This window comes from Myzus persicae, unplaced genomic scaffold, assembly GCF_001856785.1.
Source record: "Myzus persicae strain clone G006 unplaced genomic scaffold, MPER_G0061.0, whole genome shotgun sequence".
Lineage (NCBI taxonomy): Eukaryota > Metazoa > Arthropoda > Insecta > Hemiptera > Aphididae > Myzus > Myzus persicae.
In genome coordinates, this window is record NW_019104333.1 from 430,981 (window position 1) to 452,295 (window position 21,315).

Genomic DNA, 21,315 nt, shown 5'->3' on the forward strand with positions numbered 1-21,315 from the left:
TATTATATATATATATATATATATATAGTGCATGTATATATAATACGAGAAGAACAGATTTTTGGCGCAGTCGGTTGGATTTGCAGCGGACCTCACCGTCGAGTACGGAGGCGGAAAGGGAAATGCGTATATAGAAGGGACCGTACAGTCGCCTGCGCCTATAAAATATTATTATGTAGGTTAACGGTTGTTGGCAGAGAACTCGCGGATTGTCGGGTATTTATATATTTTATACATACGGACGGGTGGTGAAATCGTTTACGGGTTTTTCTCCGTCTCTCCGTTTTCACCTCTATCCGACCCGACGAAAATAATCACCGCGGCCGCCTAGAATCATATACATACATACATACATTAATATATTATTATATACGCGCGGGGAGAGGAAACGGCGCTTTCGGACGTCCGTCCATCCATCCGTCCAAGGACGCGGTATGTGTACAAAACTCCAAACCACACACGCGGCGACTCACCGGAAGTGGCGGCCGCGGCGAGGAGCTAAGGCAAAAGGGTTCCGGTGCGCGTCGTTCCGCCCCTACGAGTTTTAAATTTTGTTTCCTCTGAGCCGCGTGATCTAAAACGCCGCCGCCGCCGCCGCTACCATCACCACCACCGAGTACGCACACGACGATTATTATTATTATTATTATTATTGTGTGTTTGTACGTATGTAGGTATAACGCGGACCGCAGCCGATTTTACATTATTATTATTAATTATACTGTACTGTATGTACATATCATATTATATGCAAATATAAGTCCAGTCCGATGCGTTGCACAAATATTGCCTCAGGCCGGATATCGCTCCAGTGCGTAAACGAACAAATGAAATCAAGATATTATTAATAATTATTACAATAATATATTGTTTACACATACGCACAGAGTATAAGCTCTATTGTTGCATTATTGTTTTACTCGCGGTATCCTTCTTCACTATCCATGACTATTACCTATATTATGGTCCTACTTTAGCGCGAAAGCAAAATTAAATGTATAACATATACATTATACATGCAATAAGAGGATTCACCCTAAAGTAATATGCAAATTAATATATTTTTAGTTTGTTTTAATATTTATCAATTTGTTTTATTAAAACTATAACGCCATAATAATAATTAACTAGTGTATGGTCAGAGTATTATTGTCACAACAAACAATAAATGTTATGAAAACTATAAACGTATAACAGTGAAAAATAAAAATGTTTTTTTGGCGATGTACCAACTCATACTATATAATATAGGTATATATATATACTTTTAGTAATTATGAACAAATACGATTTTCGATTAAATCGCGACAAAATCATATTGCATCAGCGTTTGAGTAATGATTGCGCGCAAGCAGTAATACAATTAAGTTAAAAATTCAAAGTACGTCATCGCAGCTACATTATATTGTATTTCTTAATAACTGTATATATATATATATATATATATATGTATATAAATGTATAGAAACATAGACTTAATCGAGTAAACCGTCTTAGCTGGGATCGAAAGGGTTTAGGGAAGCCTAAGTCGTCCCTTATAAACACAGTGACGTCTATAAGCGTATATAATAGGTACCTATTGTAGGTACCGAAGCCGGTATAGGTATAAAGTATACACATAATATACAATACACATACATAGTATATATATATATATATATATATATATATAATAGTAGGTACATTATAGTTGTATATAATTTATAGTGGTGGCGGTGGTGTGTGCGTCACATAAAATATAATACAACCATTCGTCTTGGCCGCTCCGTTCTGCAGCTAATGGTCTCGCATTATTCGCCGACGACGGCCCAAATCGATATCGCGATAATAATACAAATGGTAATAAATATGAATTTCGTAACCGGAAACGAAAATCAGTCACAGCGGTCGGCGATGAAGGGGTTGATGATACACACACACACACACACACACACACACAACCCATCGATGTATATATAATAATATAATATGTGTAAGTATGTATAGTATATTATATACTATATATATATACATATATATACCTTCATTATGCAATGTACAACGCGTTTGACGAAACGATACAAAATGTGTATAATATAATATAAAATAATGACAGTATAAAAATACGTATTATTTATTATTATTACGTTCGACGTCGGCGGCGGCGGTGCGAACCGTTTTCGTTTGAACTTGGTGAGTACTTTTTTCTTTCTCCACGCGCTACGACGTACACGAACGTTCTCTCAAACTATATATTATATTTCACACGATTTTCGACCGAAATTATCTACACGCGGGTTACTATACAATATATTATAATATTATAATTCGTATATGTATATTACAAATTACGGTATTATGCAACTGCGGGTATAAACGGTAGGTAGTCAGTCTCGTGGCCGTTCCATAAGATCACTTGAGAGCCAAAAAACGCTGTCATATTATCATCGGTATGTCATGTGATAATATGTATGATTATGTACTTATGTCAAATATACACATTCACGAGCTAGTGAGTTCATGGAGCCATACAGTATTTGAATGTAATTATTATGTATTACTAGAAATGTATTATAATATGGAAATAATCGAGTTGCTTTTCTTAAACAAATGTTTGGATTTTTCAAAACCCACGAACCCTTATTGATTTAATTTACAGGTTTTTGACTCTCTTTAATTAAATGTCGACCCATACTTTATTATCGAAAAATGTTTTCTGAAAAACATTCACGAACCAATATTATTACATAATATCTTCAATTGTTAGAATTTAAAATATAAGATTTGGAAAAAGGTAGTAGGTGAGGCATTTTACCATCTTGCGCAGGTACATAAGACCTAAACATTTTACTGAGAGAATGAATATTGAATGTATTACCTATCGAAAATTACAAACAATCCTGTAGTGTATGCAGGTTCTATGATATTACAAAATATTATTTTATGCAATCGTGTTCGTTTCGTATCGACATCATTATTTCGATATACATGCATACAATATATTAATACTATATTAATGAACCCACTGACGTCGTAATTGAACATAGTGTCGTTGAAATCACGTCGACTGTCTGTGTCGATGGTATTATTATTAATGGGTATACTAATCATTTAACGCGCCCACTACATCATCAATATCTATATATATATTACATTATATACGAGCTATAGTGTTCAACATTGTTTGTCATATAATATAATAAGCAGCCTTTGAACGTATTGCAAGAAATACCACAGAAATTAACAAAGTGCATCGTATACATATTGCACGTGTATAGGTACCTAACGGCATATTATATATTATGTTATCGTACGTTACAATAATATTAATTTGTATAAAACTTTGAACTCGATCCTGGGAGAAGTATATTTAATACCGGTTTATGAGGTATTATTAATCAATTATGTCTTATTCTTTCCCCAATTTTAAATAATTTTCAATAGTAGTTATGCATTTCGAACTCGTGTCTGCGTACCTACTTCCATAATTTGCACATGTATTAATTTTGCAGGTTTAATAGATTAATGCATGTTGTATACATAATATATTAGCACCAAATTACGTATTGAAAATTAATGCAAATCACCTAAAAATGAACGGGGTAGATCAGTCGAAGCCAATGCATTATCTGAAATTGTTTGTGAATAATATATACACTCGACTTTTATCGTCACTAAAAAATTCAAAACAAACGGCGTATTTATTCAAATAACCTCGTCTGAAATTGTAAAAAAATAATTTAATTAAAGACTTCCGAGCTGCTGCAGATTTCATTGCGTTTTCCTCTTATAATATAATGTTCACCAAACATGGATATCCCTTGAACGTTTCAGAAATGAAGAGTATAATTGAAAATGTATGATAACCGTCACAACATATATAACTGTACATTTTTCGGTTAGAACATGCGCCATTTAAATTATTTCTCGTATTATACTGGTAACCATAAGTGTCATATCTGAAACATTTTCCGTTTCTTCAGTATTACGAATTCTACTCTAAATCCCTTCTTTTCCGCTGGGACGACTTTGCGTAATCAAATTTTTAAACTTTAATACTTCCAGCCGGCTTTTATGTTAAACAATCTCCATTCATCTCTCCCTAATGTCGACTAAGAAATATGGTATACGCTCTCTTCTCCACATCATTCAGCCCCGCCCTATTTCTTCGCCGGCAAAAGTTAGGAGCATTTTATTATTATTATTATTATTATTAATATTATTCACTTTGGTATTCACTCAACGGTTGATTTAATACTCACAGACGTTTTAGGTTATGTAAAAATAATGTTTTCATTATGTTATAAGATTTTTACTAGATTTCTGAAAATGGACTTTATCACATTTTATGATTTTTATTTCTCAAAAATCCTTTTTACCCAAACACACATTTTTATAAGTCAGATAAGTACAACCATATTATTACAATATGTTTTATATGACTACATTTTTAAAAACCTATAAAAAAAATACTTATGATTTTTTGATTGTTTTTCACAGTTGTTGATGTGTTTGATAAATTTAAATCATTCATGGTTAAGAGTATGACTTCATGAATAATCAAATTTCGATCGTAAATAAAATCTTCAATAATTAATAAAAATGTTATATCGTACAACAACTCTATTTTTAGATACAAATTTATAATATATATATTATGCAATATGCATTGCATTCCTATATTTTGTTAAAAGTACATAAGAAGTTAGTACAGAGGTAATTATAATTGTATGGAATAATTACAAAATTTTACTATATGAATACAAACTTAATGAAAGTTCTATGTGTTGGCTGTACTCTTTAATGGTTGTTTATTTTTAAAAATTGTAATAGAAATTCTTATTCTAAACACCACAAAACGCATTGTCTGTGAATTAGTAAAAACCTCTGTTGCCTATTATAGGTGTGCAAACAAACATAATAATATAAACATATAATCTAGAGTGGCTTTTGCCAAAAATATAAAACCTTTGTTTCCTTTTGAATTAGTATTTTTTTGTTGCACGCAATAACAATATATATTTTTTTATACTTGAACCTTTGTTTTAACATATTTGATATATATTATGAACACCAAATATAATGTAAATTAAATAATAAACCAACTGCATTAGCTGTTTAATTGTTTAGAAATTTAAAACTGAGCACAAATTATATGCAATATATATATTAGAAAGATGATTTTAGTAGTGCTTTATTTTATTGTCTTATATCTATACATTGTTTTATTAATTTTTTTTCCAGTTTTTATAATAACTCAAAGACACACAGTGAAACGGATATAATTTGCATTGAACTAAGGTTAGAGCTTGAAGCATTGCTTAAAATACTTAAATACATAAAGGATTTCTGGTCTCGTCATCTTTAGAGGCTATCCATTTCAAATAGATAATCGAATTAATATTTTATGGTTTAGCTATAGTTATTTCAATTTTGTATCAAACAATTTAAGAGCCGTTTAATGATACTGTATGAATTTCTCACGTTAATAATTTAATAATTGATTTTTTTTTTATACACTATAGACATTTTTTAAACTATTACATTGAATAATATTTTTAATGTAGATAGGTTCTGACGAATGTCTTAAAAAAATGACATTATTTTTATGTTTATAATTTATTCATTTTATTCGTGGGCTAATTGTTTCGTATATTATCCAAACGAGTATTTGCATTCTAATAACGCTAATGCTAAAATAATTATCAAGTTCTGCGAATAGTTTTTTAATAATATAACCATCATCATTGTTAGGTACTATACTTCTATACATATTATACTGTAATTTATTATCATTAAATAGTTTATTATTAGCTAAACGATTTTAAAAGTTCTAGAAAAAACTATTTCGCTCTAAAGTATGTGGTATAATCTTATATATAAGTAGACTACCAATAATATAATAACTCAGATGAATTCTTTGGGAGGAATTCAGCTAAAATGGTTAATTAAATCCCGTATTCTGTACATAACTCTACAGACAAAATAATTAATTACATTTTAGTCTAAAAGTTCAGGACTTACTGAAATCTTACATTGACTACTTAAATAAGACGAATACGAAAGTCAATTAAGTATTATAATTTATAACACTATCAGTTTTTGATTTATGGTATTATATTTTTGTGTCGTATTTACTTATACATGTTCGTTGTTCACGTATCATTTAAACCGATAAGAAGTTCCTTAGTAGATATTTTTTATTTTTGTAATTTGGTTATTTCGTAATTTTTTTTCTTATAGTTTATACATTTTTTGGCGGAAAACCAATAATATTTCACAATATTTCTAATAATAAACTGAGATAGTTGACAAGTTCGGAGAAGTTTATTTGCGGAGATAATTGAAAAAAAATATTTTAATTTTATATAAAACATATCTCTTTTATATCAGTGTCTGTTAGAAACCGCGTTGAACATTAGTGGATTTTATATATTATTAAACTGTGTCTTGATTTATGCGTGGAAATCAAATGAGAAATATATTAGTTACTGAACAAATGAAATAACCAGTGCTGAGTTGTAATCGATGTCTGGATGATCCAAAGTTGTGAAAAATTTAACTTGTATCTTACCATTAACTTTTCTATCAGTCCGTTACCAGTCTCCGTGCACATAACTAACCATGACTAGATAACTGCAGAAGCGTTTAGCAGTGACCAGTCGGGCGATAAGTCACAGACGGTTGCATAAACTTACAATATTATCCTACGACTGTGCAGTAGTATAATATCATACATACATTCTTGATCCCACGGGAATTACAAAAACGCATATTGTATGACGACCATAATTCCGTGTGAGCATACGCGTGCACACCATAATATATATAATATTATTATGACGACGGTCGTATAAAGCTGTGTACTGTACATACCTATACCTATACGGACTATCATATAATAGCACTTGGATGCTGCGGTGGAGGTAAACATTAAACACGCGGCGAGTCCGCCCACGCCGCCCAGCTGCACACCAACAAACCCACCCACCCACCCTAACGTGCGTTCAATGTACATGTATAGAGGTACATATCATTGTACTCGCGTATATACGTATACAGGGTGGGTCGTGGCGTTTTCTTCTTTTTTTTTCCACGTGTCGCGTTTGTATTTTAATTTCATGCAAAAGGCATCGCGGGACACGAGACCACAAGCCACCACGTTTGTATACCTGCAGAGACCGAGATGCCGCGGGCACAACGTTCGCCTAAAATAATACTGCAATATCACGAAGACCCGACAGTTTTTCATTTGTAAATATAATATTATTGTATCCTGCAGTTGTTACAGTAAAACGACGTAATATTATAAGTGCATAATTATTATATTAATCCCGTACGAAATTAATTATTAAAGCTCGACCGCGATGTAAACGCGCGCGCGCGAGTATAATGATAATAATGATAATATAAAGGCGGTGGCGGCGAGAGTAGTTTACTCGGCCGGACGAGGGCGGCGGCGGCGGTGGCGGCGGCCGTTGTTTGCCGGGCGCGACTTATAATCCGAGCGGGGCGCAAACCCGGACGGCGGTTTTTCGGAGGAGGGCGACAACCCGGCAGCGCGCGGCACCCGTCGGTCGGCTCCCGCGCGCGACGGTCGATAATGTTCCGCTATGCGTGCAACACACACACACAGCCTCGTCGTCTCTCTCGGTCTCTCCCACACTGCAAGCACATACGTACGCGCAATCTCTCTCTCTCTCTCTCCCTCTCATTCACTCCGTTTTTACTCTCTTCGTCGCAGACCGGGTTATCTTTTACTCGTTTCGCCCCCAAAATCCACTCGCTCGCCCGCGCGCGCCCCGCCGCGCCGCGATAAACCGATAAAAGACCGAAAAATACGACCGCCCGATCGTCTGAAACCCCCCTCCGACGAAATATATGTACGCACTCGCACATACATCACGAGCATACATAATACATTATCGTGTCGTAATATTATATGCGAACGACAGTGTTTTTCGATTATATGTTTTACTGTAGGTACACGACGCGCCAGTCGAGATGGACGGGCGTTTTCCGTTTAATCTACCGCCACGGAAAAAGCACCGAAACAGACACCGCTCGCGTTTCCGTCTTGTTTGCAATTCGCCGCCCAGTTGCTCTTTGCGCGCACGCCGCCGCCGCCACCGCGGCCTCCGCTCGAATTTCGTGCATGTCGATATCCCGGGCGGCGCGGCGGGCATTTCCGAGTTTCCGTGTGCAGACTTTTTTGTTTTAACTACTGTCGCCGAGTTTCGGGCTGCCCGAACATCGCCGTCCTCGGACACCTCCCCGAAACCTTCCCCGCGTGTTTCTTGTTTTTTTTTTGGTTTTGTGTTGCTATATTCTGCAGATTATATAATACTATACAACACGGATGAATAGACACCTACAGTCTATACACTCCAACCTCATCCTCCCCCCGAATACGTATGATTTCGAGATCGCGTTCACACTATTAGAAACACCGTTTCGATTATTATTGTTACAGTCGATAAATAATAAAGTAGTTCGATGATAATAATTGTAGTGACATTTTTGTAAAACTGTGTGGGTGAATGTTGACATAATATTTCAAGTACACATATAACACTATAATATCATAGTATTTACTACTATGGTATTTCTACCAAGAGAGAGAATAGCATAATACAATACAATGTTGTTGAAGATTACGTAACAATCATTATGTAGGTCAAAAGTATTCTTCGTTGATCTTTATATATTTATAAATTATAAGTGTATTGTTTATATGAATTATGATAACCTCAATTTTATTTAATCTAACTTTATATTGGGTGTGGTGAAAATTCCCGAAATATAATACATCATAATATTATATACCAGAATATACCCATAGATTTCTTAGTTATAAGCTCACTGATCAGAATGACCACACAAATCACTATATTATTGCAAACAATACAAACAGTACAAACGGTTTAACATTTTTTGATTGAATGATAATGCAATTAATTGAATAATGATTCTTTTGATAGCTCGAAAACGTTTAAGTAATAGGTGAACACCTACTTTATTGAATAAACATGTAATTTCGTTATATTGTATTATTACAGTATTTATTCTGATAATCTGATGATTTAGTTTATAATATTTGGAACCTATTTGGAAATATCTGATGCCTTTAAATGAAAATATCTAAGGTACAATATGACGAAATGCAATTAAATATTTTGTATGTGGATGTATGCTGAATTTATAAAACGTATTATGGGTGAATATAGAGAATAATTATAAACGATAAAATGCCGTGGACATCTTTTCAAAAGCTACACAATGTAATTATTAATTTATATTTATAACTGAACGTGTTCTGACTGACTAACTTATCAAAGTAGAGCCTAAACCATGAGACTTGCAATTTTGACAGTACCGTCGTATCATCTTACAGGGATGCACTAAAACAGGACTTTCAGTTTTCAAGGAAGAATTTTGAGTTTCACAATAGAAATCGAAATTGTATTTGTTTGTACATGCATGCCATGGGTTACTGATTCTACGAAAATTCTAAACTATTCTTAGAGGTACCAGGAAAGTGTATAAATTAGTTTGAATTACGTTCAAAAATATATTAATTGCTGTATCCAATTAACCACAGACGAATTTCCCATTTCGGTCGAATTAGTTCACAAAGCTGGGTATACATAGACTCTGATTTGATTGTAAATTGAGGCACCGAAACTAGACAAAACCAAGACACATCCATGTATAATAGCACCATATTTTATTTTTGGTCAATTTTTCAAGGGCGAAGTTAGGTTATGGGTACCTACATCTATTATAATTATAAGTATTTGTAATAGTTTTACGGCAGTAATTTTAATTAATCCGCAATTTCAACTGACTCTTTTTAGACAAACTGTCGTTTATTGGATCATAAACTCATTGGAATTTTATTATTTCTATTCGTGTGTGGGGGCTGAGCAGGAGGGTGTTATATTATAATGATATCGCATTGTCGCAAACACCGTAATCCCTATTCGTTTTGACCTAGATAAGCACGCCGCACCCTCCCGCCGCTGCTCGACCCACCGAAGCACGCCGCTGTTGGTCTATGCACCTCCCCCGCTGCCTCTAGGGTGCCATTTAATTGTATGTACACCTTTATAGTCGTTGCCGCGCGCGTGTTTACCATGTTTCGGCGGCGACGGTGCCTCCACAAAGTGTAGGCACACATATACACCACCAGCCCCTTTACGCGATTACACGTACTATACACGCGTGTATATATTGCTTACTTACAACAAATATATATCTATACACATTGTACACACATATATAGGTACAAACGCTTGTCCGACTAATTGATCGGGTTTGACCAGGTGACGCGGCGACTAATAAAATCTACGCCCATAATACCACTGTAATATACATAAATTGGTGTGTGCGTGTGTAACGTTTGTGTGTATACCCCGTAATGTCCGCCCCCTTACGACCGGCGTCTACCACCCTTATTCGTCGTGCTGTTGCGTATATCACAAGCACCGACTACGCCACCCCTATTTATTAGATAGGAGAGCTATTAGAGTCGCCCGTTTCATCGAGGAGAAACGCCGAAAAACAAATCGAACACCGCGAGTTTATACTGCAATCGTCCATTTGATATCGACGTCGCGAAACCTCGTTTCTCGGGAAATCTGCTCTCTGTTACGATACTCCATTATTAAAAACATCTACATAATATCGTTATAATACCTACACATTATAATGTGCCTCGTGGTTGAGTTGATATCGTCATACAATGTGTTCCAGACGTGGTGACAGGAGATGTTATCCCGAAGGAATGACCAAGCTGTACCCGGGTACAGATGAATAACGTTTAAACGTCCATTTATTCATGCAGTGTTGGTTTTAAATTAATTTTCCTCCAAAATAGATGTATAATTTTATACATCACCCATCATATCATGTTATATACCATACCCATCGATAGGATATGAGGATACATCGGTGTCAGGAAACTATAAACCATGTTCGTCAATCTGCATTCTGAACATATATTACGTCATGTATAATATACATATATAGTATATACGTACCCAGGATCGACGTCTTATTATTATTGTTATAAATATAATATAGGTATTATAATAATTTCGACAGTATTATATTATTAATTAAAATACGTGTAAATTATTCAAATGGTGATTACGTATATCATGGAAATTGATTAACATATATACACAATACATAATAATATATTGGTGTATCAATCATATTTATAATATATGCGTTTATGAGTGCCAGCAGAGTTTATGTAGGTATCTAATAATACTATAATTTCAGTATACACGTAGAACCGATATATTATTATTATTATTATTATTTTCTCGGAATATTTCGTATCGGGGTTTGAGGCGACCTCCCTTTTCTTATAATGCAGTCTTGATTTATAGTTGACACTTTAAAAACAAAGTTTACCCGCTTAATATAGGTATAATAATTATGTAAATTTCTCGCTTAACGACTGTTTTAATACCTATACGTGCATATATTCAAATTATACATACTTATTATTATAGAACAGATATTAAAACATTTTAGTATTAAAATATTAAAATATTCTTTTTAAAGAAAGTTTTTTCATTCCGGTCGAATTAATCAAAAATCAATATAATATGATATTATGTATGTGTGCCAATGGCGTTGACGACAATATTTTGAGATTTATGGATTTGTTTAGCTGATTACGTTTCCTTTTTTCCTATCTATTACAATATAATATGTACACACTACACTGTATAGTATAGCCTTTCTCATCGCACACACACGCCGTGAACAAAATAACACTACCACTATAATAATATGTTAAGTTTTCTCTATGTTCTTTGTTTGGATTTCTTTTTGATATCAACATAACGTTACATCCCTTTTTATCATCTAAGAGCTTTGGTTGTGTTACCCTTCGTTTAATGTTTCATTAACACTTTCTCTTTGATATTATCCCTTGTATTTTTGCTCTTGGTCGTGATAATCAGCTAGCTTCATTATTCACATTTTACATTGTATAATATATACGCTCACTAACAATAATTACGTAAATAACTATCAATAAGACTGTCAAAAAGCCACATAGATTTTCAAAAGAAATTATGTTTAACTGTAATTATATTTAACCTACTTATTTTAGCAATTAATAGTAAGTGAGTATCATAATAATTTTAATGGAAATTCGAATATTGCCATTTTACTTACTTACTTATCGGATAACTCAATATTTTTAGAAATACTTGTTATTTAATATTTTATTGTCTTTTCTTTTCTTCTAAAGGTGTTGAACGTTTTGAATTCCTTTATGGCCTCAATATTATTATTATTTATTAAAAATTATTTCCAACGACAGAACTATTTCAATTATTAAGAATAAGTATACAGCCGATAAAATAATCCATCTTTAAAAAAGTATTCAATATTGTATATGCACATTATTCAAACTTCAATGTTTTAAATATTTTAATGTTGCACTCGAAGATTAAATATTTAAATATGTTTGGCACATGTCACACAGCAAACTAAAAAATGCTGGTTATAGTAACATAGAAATAAATACAATTTCGGTACAAAATAAATAACCGTAAGAATAAAGTGTATAATATTCTATTAGAAAACCGTTTAGGCGTAGGTATTGTATCTTTGTAATAGGTATTACTTTCAAATTAATTCGTTTATGATTAATGTTTTTTTTTCAAAAGAAATAATTTGAGTTTAGAAAAAGTTATACTATTTTATAGTATAAAACACACATCATTATCAAATTACGTTATTTTTTTAAACATTTTTACAATAATAACTTAGAAACTTTATTTTAGAAAGGCATATATAGGTACCTACAGCATGTCCGTATACGCAGTACTATATATTTATATATAGTAATTCGTAGTAATATGTCTACGACGTATATATGGTGTATACTGCGGTGTTTCATCTCGTCCGTGCACCATATTTTCGTTTGATATTACAGAGATTGGATTTTCATTTTTGTCGTTTCGATAAGTCTCGAAATATTTCAGTCCGTCGTGCGTCATGACATACGCCCGCAGATATAACATAATGTATAATATTATAAAAACGTTTTACCGTCAACCGATCGATACATAATAGTCGACCGAAACGCTTCAATGGATACCATTCTGATTTCTGACCCGGTAAAATATATATAATTTTCAAATTGACTTATATAGACATACATACATATATTTGTATATATATACCTAATGTGTACATGGAAACCTGGCAATATTGAACAACATATTCGTCAAATAACTCATTAAATTATAACTTAGGTAAGTCTCCCGATGCACCACCTAACCGCCGCGACCGTGGCCGAGTGATATCGTTTAGCCAAGAGCTTCTGCCGTTTCGTCATACCCCGTCCATTGGTTTTTGCTCCCCTCCTTATTTCCATTTTTTCACATCATCATCGACGATTAAATTCTTCGACAGACTTTATTGTAATATGCAAATAAAAGATCATTTATACTGCCATTTTTTCGCGGGTATCTTCGGCGATGTTCACATTCTTCTTGTTCGATAGGTTAGGAAAATATGCATTTTTGTTTGAGCGTTTCAGATTCCACTACCCGGGTGCAAGTTTTGAAAAATATAATCACTGAGCTTATATTCACCGAGCTACTATAAATATGTTTCCAGCATATGAGAATTAATTATAAAATATTTATCGCGTGGGTCGGAAAATTATTAAATAATATCTTCCTCTACTGCATGCCGTATAGAAAATTTCAACAAAAAAGATCACCACCGCTGTTTTCTCACAGGATTTTCGAATGTTTATTTTTCCACTCAAACACACAGGCTTTTGTATTAAATATACCTCCCTCGATTTATATAAACTTTAAAATCCGTTTAACATTACAGAATATTAGTTAGATTTGCTTTACACAGGTTTAGTAAATATTATATTTATAGAGGCATGATCGTTAACATAATATTTGTCTGTGAAGTATAATAATAATATGTATGCGAGTGTTACACAACATTTGATTTGGATACGAAATGCGTTAATAAAATTAAACGCAAAGTTTCGTGTTAAATTCATCAAATATGACGAATCCTGATGGCCACGCGCCATACTGCACAATATGTTAATTTAATATTCGATTTACGCCGTTCATGGCCTAGACATACATATTTATGTATAATTGCAGGACCAATACTTTATATATAGCATATATATTTCTAAATACTTTGAACTCGACCATAGGCACACGTTTTGTCCATCATTACACGATTTTCTTCGGACCAAAAAAAAAAAAAAAACGTGCTCGGCGTGTACCAACGTATAATACTTATATATATAGTGCCTACCTATGTAATGCCTAGTGTAGCCTAGGAGTACCTACCTATATATACAAATATTATATGTATATACAGCGTATCTCGTAGTAATATTTTCGTGAGGTCAGTGGCTCCGAGAAAGGTATTTTTCTCTATTACAAAAAACAAAATTACATTGCTTTTTAACTCTTCGACGAATAGAAATAAAGATCATTATCCGAGTGTACCTGCAGCACACACACATTTACCTACGAGATATATACGCCCCGGAGAGGAATGAATAATTGTTTTCGTTTCGTTGTTACAGAAAACCGCTATACCGTGGTTAATAATAATTATTATTCGCCATACGCACAATGCATATTATACTGTTTTGTATAATATTCCTAGTACTATATTTGGGTATGTACATAATGATATCATATTCGACTAAGACACTTTCCTGACAAAACGTGAAAATTGAAAATATTTTTTACAAACATATATATTATACACAAATGTATCAACGAAAAATCGACCTAAGGCTGTCCTTCGAGATGCCATAATAAGATATACGTATATACGTAGGATTAGTGGAAGACGATTCGTCTTTGTCATTCGTGCAAACCGATTCGGTGTCGACGTCGGAGTGCATGCACCGTGGGTCTAGATGTTTATACGGTAAGTGTGTCAAGTAACAATTACAAGACGAACGCATATAATATAATGGATAATGTTTTTTATCGCAATGTTTGAATACAACCAAAAAAAAAAAAACTATCGCTGTTACATTATATTATGCATCATATAGGAATTAGAAGATATATTATATATGAACGTGGTATAAATTATATGACCCTTTTAAAGTTTTTTCGGTATTATGAAAATTATACGCATAAAAAAATAATGTCGTTTGAATAGAAAGAACACTATTATTTTTTTTTTGACGCGTTAAATATAACAATAAGTCATTTTTTGTAACTCCATATTATATTATATGTTTTAAAATATTATCATCTTTGTCGTGACGCATTTGCTTGAAAAAAATTAAATAAATTGTATTTTATGAATCGTAATACATCTTATAAGTTTATTTAAAAAAAAAAATTATTATTATTATAAGTCTGTAAACTGTATACAACAACATAACATTATATGCGTATATTAATCATCGAGTGCATACCACCTGCATATTGATCTCGAAAGTGTTATACGGAAAAAATATCATTTCGTGTAGGCAGTGCAGCCATGGGCCGTGGTACTGGGCCGCGGACGCTGGTCGAAGGCTAAGCCAGGGGTATTTTTTATCTGTATGATATTTAGTTTGTGGACCTCAAAGTTATTTTTACGAAAATAATGGCACAAATAACTAAATAGGGTTGGTACCGTTGATGTATGGGATGACATGTGCCTTACATTATAATGGCATATACGTATCAAGATCATAAAACGTAGTCGAGCAAGCAGATATAAAGGAAGAGAGGTGATAATGAAAATCGGTCATACACCAATACAAATAGAGTAGGAAGATACTTATTATATTGACATTTAATATTATACTCAAATGTTATAGGCTGCAGGTGAATTGCGAGTGTCACCAAAAAATAAACACTCGTTAATTCCGCCCACTCCTCTTAACTGCTCTAGCATCGGCTTCGTACCATATAATCCTCGAATCGGATGTATTTGTATAATCGTAGGTTATATATAAGAGATATCAAGAGACGTATAATATATGATATGTATAGGTTATATGTACGTAGTATGTAGTACCTGCGCCGTCGTGTATAATGCAGTCATTTCTGAGCTCTTATATTGTATAGGTAGTTGTTCAAGAAGGTGTGTGTGTGTGTGTGTGTGTGTGTGTAGTCTTCGCGAACTTATAAGTCATATTATTACACATATATAATATATGTAGGTATAAATATAGTCGCGTCTCGTGTAAAAGCTTTTGTGGATCGAATTAACGTTGTTGCCACTTTTGGAAATGTGTTTGCGCGACGACGAATGCAAATATCCGTACATACTCGTATATATACGTATTATATACGCGCATAGACGAACGTGACTCACTATTTTTTTTATAACATATTTTATATACAACACTAGCTGATGTACCCGGCTTTCCCGAATGATAAATATTTATTTACAAATATTTACAAATTTTTTTACATTATTATAAAACCCCACTATGATAATCCTCATTGAGAGTCTTACTTTCTGTCGCATAAACGTATAAATAATCAGACTTCGAGGCGCACTAGATTTTAAAAAAAGGGCAATGTAGTGACACTTTCATTGAAAGGAAGAAGGGGGGTATAAAAAAAATAATGTGAATAAAATTTTGTTTTTAGCCATTTGTTTAAAACCCGTTTTCTTCATTGTCATATTATTTTTAATTTTTGGAGACCCGTTTAGATTAAATAATACTAAGCAAAATTTCCGCCATTAAAGTATACTTAAACTACTTATAAGAACTCGAGGTACAACAGTGATAATATTTTAAACCTGCACTAGTGGATAGTATCTTATTGATTGATCATATAGGACATTGTTGGTACACTATTTTAAAAATGTTTAGTCAGATATAATTGGTTATACGATTCTCAATCATATTTTACATTTCGTAAAAAGTTTATAATAGCTACCTAAATAATTTAATTTAAATGTATATTCTACAATTAATAGGTAGGTATAGTTATTATACCTACTTACACATATAATTTAACATTTGGAAATATAATTTATTAATCATTGATAATAATCAATAATTTGACGCAGTCCGCTATATGTTATCATTCGGGGCGCAAAGCCACGAACCTCTGTGACATTTTACGCATTTTTCTAAATATTATTCGATACTCAATAGAAAACCGACAACCTCATCGGATTTTACGATCAAAATATGTTTTCGTAAGGGTTTCTTTAAACCCGTGGTCTTCCGAAACCAGTGTGAGCTCAGCCGATGTCGACTGCTAGCTGTGGACCGCTGTCCATATATCATCATCCACATTTTTCAACAAATCCACTTAGATGCCGTCTCTTTCACGACGATTATTCATTGAAACGTTTTCGTGTAGCCGTCTGCGAGGCGTATTATAATATATTAATGTAGGTTTGGTAGTGCGACAGATTATTGGCAAAACAGGATTTGAACGAGCCTACCCATAGAGGAAATTTCATACATCTTTATTCTCTACACCAGTGGTGCGCAACCTGGGGGTCGCGAAATTTTATTAGAGGGTCCCCAATAATTTTACACCAAATGAAAAAGTTTTAAACTAAGTACATTATTTTATAGTATTATACATAGTAAAATTATTTTGTATCGTCGATGGCTGTGTCAATCGTAACATTCTGTCATATCATAATGTTGAGATAACAAGTTCTATTGAACACGCAATATGGGTTGATTATCATTTTAATAATTTCAGTAGTTTTTTAATTTTAGATTTTATACAACTCAAATTATTTTATATTTTTTTTCGTGTTTTGGATTAATTAAATTAAAGAAATATTAAAATTAACGATTTAATTTATATGAAATATAAATATGAATATGTTTGTATACATTAAGACTATGAAGTAAATATATATTATACGCATACATGTTGGAAGGAAGGGGGAGGGAGGGGAAGAATTACCAAAATAAATAATTTTGGGGGTCGTGGATCAAAAATGGTTGCACACCACTGCTCTACACAATTGATTTAAAATATTTATTTTATTAAAAGTTAATGTATTATGTGTGTAAATTGCATAATATTATAGTGTAGAGGTTTGAAATTAAATATATATTTACTGTGCATACGAATTGTTATAAAGTAGATTAGACTTTTGCAAAAAATAACAATACTGTTTGATAACTATAGAAATGAACTAATGGATTAAATACTATAAATTATCAATTTTGTAAGCACGATTACTGTCCTGTTTAAACTGTTCCAAATGTAGCAATTTCTCAATAGATTTTTTTTCCAACCTACCCAAATATGCTTTGCTTCACATAAGATTATTGGTTAAAATAAATTGTTGATAATTTTAATTAATATATAAATTATATATTATCGGGTATCTTGTAATTAAATCTTCATCAGAATCGTCATCGTATAGTTGGCTCGTCGCAGACACAATGCGTTTTGTGTCGTCCGTACGCAGTCATTATTTTTCACACATAATGATGTCTGCAGTGTAATGGTAATGACATAATTATATTTTGTACCTAGTCAAGCAAACCGACAAATCCCATGTCGTCTGCAGGTATCTTTTGTCGCGTGCGAAACGTTTCCATTCATTGCATTGTCGATCTTCGAACGCGACAGTAAATATATAGACATATAATATACATGTACCTATTTATACAATATGTACAAATAACGATCAAACAAAAGACAATCTAATTTTGGAAGACAGATAGAGACTACGAGGAGACAGAGTTGGCAGGGAGGAAGAGCGAGTGAGATAGAGAGCGAGATAAATTAAATAAATAACGTTCACAGGTGTGTTGGGGGCGTTGAGAAAAAAGGTAACTATTCCATTAATTTTTGTTCGGACGCGCCCGCCCTTCGAAATAAATTTCCTTTTCGTTTATGTGTGTGGGTGTACTGTAATAATAATACAGCCACCCTGTTCGGGAAACATTCGTACATAATTGACGCGTGTTATTTGTTTTGTTTAGGATTTTTTTCTTCATTTTACTGCTTCCTCGTCACCTACAGGTTGACTATTTCATAAGTACGTCAGTACATAGTACTACATACATCTCAATAACAACAGTTTACCACATATAGATGTACATATAATTATAATTATACTGCCTGGTCGACCGGAAACATTTGTTTAATTTTCACCTGTATAACCAGTCGTGGTGCTATGTAGCCTCTTAATTTTATTAGCAGCGGTTGCCTTCGTCGTACCAGTTGTTGAGATCACATATTTTCTCGTCACTCATTTCTTTTGAACTTAGATTATGATTAAATTTTATTCTATTAAAAATAAAACACCTTTACGGCTATGTCATGTGTTTTATTACAGCTGATAGTTGATATGCACATTATATATAAATTTATCGGACCATTTCTTTGATCAGACCGGTCCATCGCACGCGGTGCGTAACTAATCGTATAAAAGTTAACGATTGAGCCCATCTTATATACATGTTTAATTGATTTGCTGCAGGGTAAGTACTACAGCAGGTACTTGAGTCTTTTTCTTTTCTATTTGTCTTCGTTATCATTCAACACATTTAAAATGTACAACGTGAACTCAGTTTCTAGTAAAAAAAAATTAAATAATTAATACTAAAATATATATTTATTTCAACTTTTACAACTTGAGGTATTGGTAAACTTAAAAGCTGTTCGAAAATTTCGATTCAAAATATGTACATGTACATCAATACAATATGAACGAATCTAATAAATAATATCATTTGAATAAAACCAACATCATGCGCCTTAACCACCTGATTCTAAATGATTATGTAAATAATATTACTAACCATTCTACAAAAATATCAATAAAATAACCGATTTATATGAGTATGACAAACGGTACACAGATCGTAATTTCTACTCAATGAAACACCTTTTAATAAGAAGCGTGTAAAATATTGAAAATTAAATTAAATTGGTACAATATTATACTCTACTCCAGTTAAAAAAAAGAATTACTCATGAATAATGAATCAATATTAGTTTAGTTTATTATTTCCGATTTTCTATCTATTATAATTAGTTTTACGTATTTAATCAATTTTATTAAGTAGATCATTGGCCAAATGGGAAATAGGCAAATTAATAAGTAAATACTAAAAATGAATTACTTGCTGTTATTTGTTTTTGTTATTGATAAAACTTCTTTTCATGTGTTGAAATTAAATGTAAATGTGGTTATAATATTGTTATTGTTTCATAGCTTATTAACGTAATCGTTGTCACCGACACTGATCGTCCATCAGCTTAAATACTTGGGCGGGTAGGTATAATTTTTTTCAACGAAAATATTTCATCGGAAAATTGAGGATTTAATTAAAGAAAATACCAACATGTTATGCACTAAAAGATGTCCAAAAAATTAAAATGAACTCAAAGTAGAAGTGAGGGATTATTTTATGAAAATCGAAATAGTGTAACTCGTAATAATAATAATAGAGCATCAAGTATAATGTTTCAGGTTTGTGTAGTTAATCAGTTGGAACTTTGTGAGCTGGGGTTTCCACGTTAAAAGACAATTTATATGCTATACTTAATTGTTAATTTCATACTGACACGTCGGTCCGAAACAATTGATTTAAATTTTTAATTCGACACGCAGATACTACCATATTTTGCCATACAGCCCGATGTAGACAATAGACAATAGACATTACACATATACACGGTTATTATTCCTTAGGACCAGACTAGGATGTATTATATTCGTCTTTATGGTTTTGGAAGTTCATAATACGTTTTCCAACGATTCGACGAAGGTCAGAGTTGAAGCAAAGGATATATTATATAATACGGACAATAATATAATACCAGTCATCTGTTAAAATTCGGCCACAAAACGCGTGTGGGCCTGCTTCGTCTCCGATCATGCTCTTATTATACCTGCGCAACGCTCTTCGCCTTGGACGCTATATAGCCCCGCTGATGTACACAGATCGAGCCCACCCACGTCCTGTTTTATTAATATTTTTTTTTTAAATTAAATAACGAACTTTTTTTATTGTATACTTCGACGACGAAAGCGACCATTAGACCAGAACGGCCTTAACAGTTTTGAAGTCTCTACCACACATCACTACGTTGGCGTGTCTTGGAGACGTTATAACATATAAGTATATAACAGTTACTAATATACAGTATAATATATACCTGCCTAGGAAATGAATTCATGATATATTTTAATATTATGTATATTTATTTATATGTTCCTACACTTTTATTACTGGCGTGATGTTTAAAATGTAGAAAATAATACAATAAAAACACACAATATACTAACTGGTTACAGTAAAATACTTTTAGTTTCTCGGCAATATAATATAACACGTTTTGTATAGAATCGTTT

At 32.8% G+C, this 21,315-nt stretch overlaps 1 protein-coding gene across 12 annotated transcripts in view; it reads right to left on the reverse strand.

Annotated features, from left to right (window-relative positions):
- Positions 1-21,315, reverse strand: part of LOC111041259 (protein turtle) — a 109,702-nt gene that overhangs the window by 74,773 nt on the left and 13,614 nt on the right. For 2 of the 12 annotated variants that reach the window (XM_022325482.1, XM_022325484.1), the window contains exon 2: positions 240-327. The exons of the other annotated variants lie outside the window; for them this stretch is intronic. The gene's annotated coding sequence lies outside the window, so the exon portion shown is untranslated. The remainder of the gene's footprint in view (positions 1-239; positions 328-21,315) is intronic. 12 annotated transcript variants of the gene reach the window in all.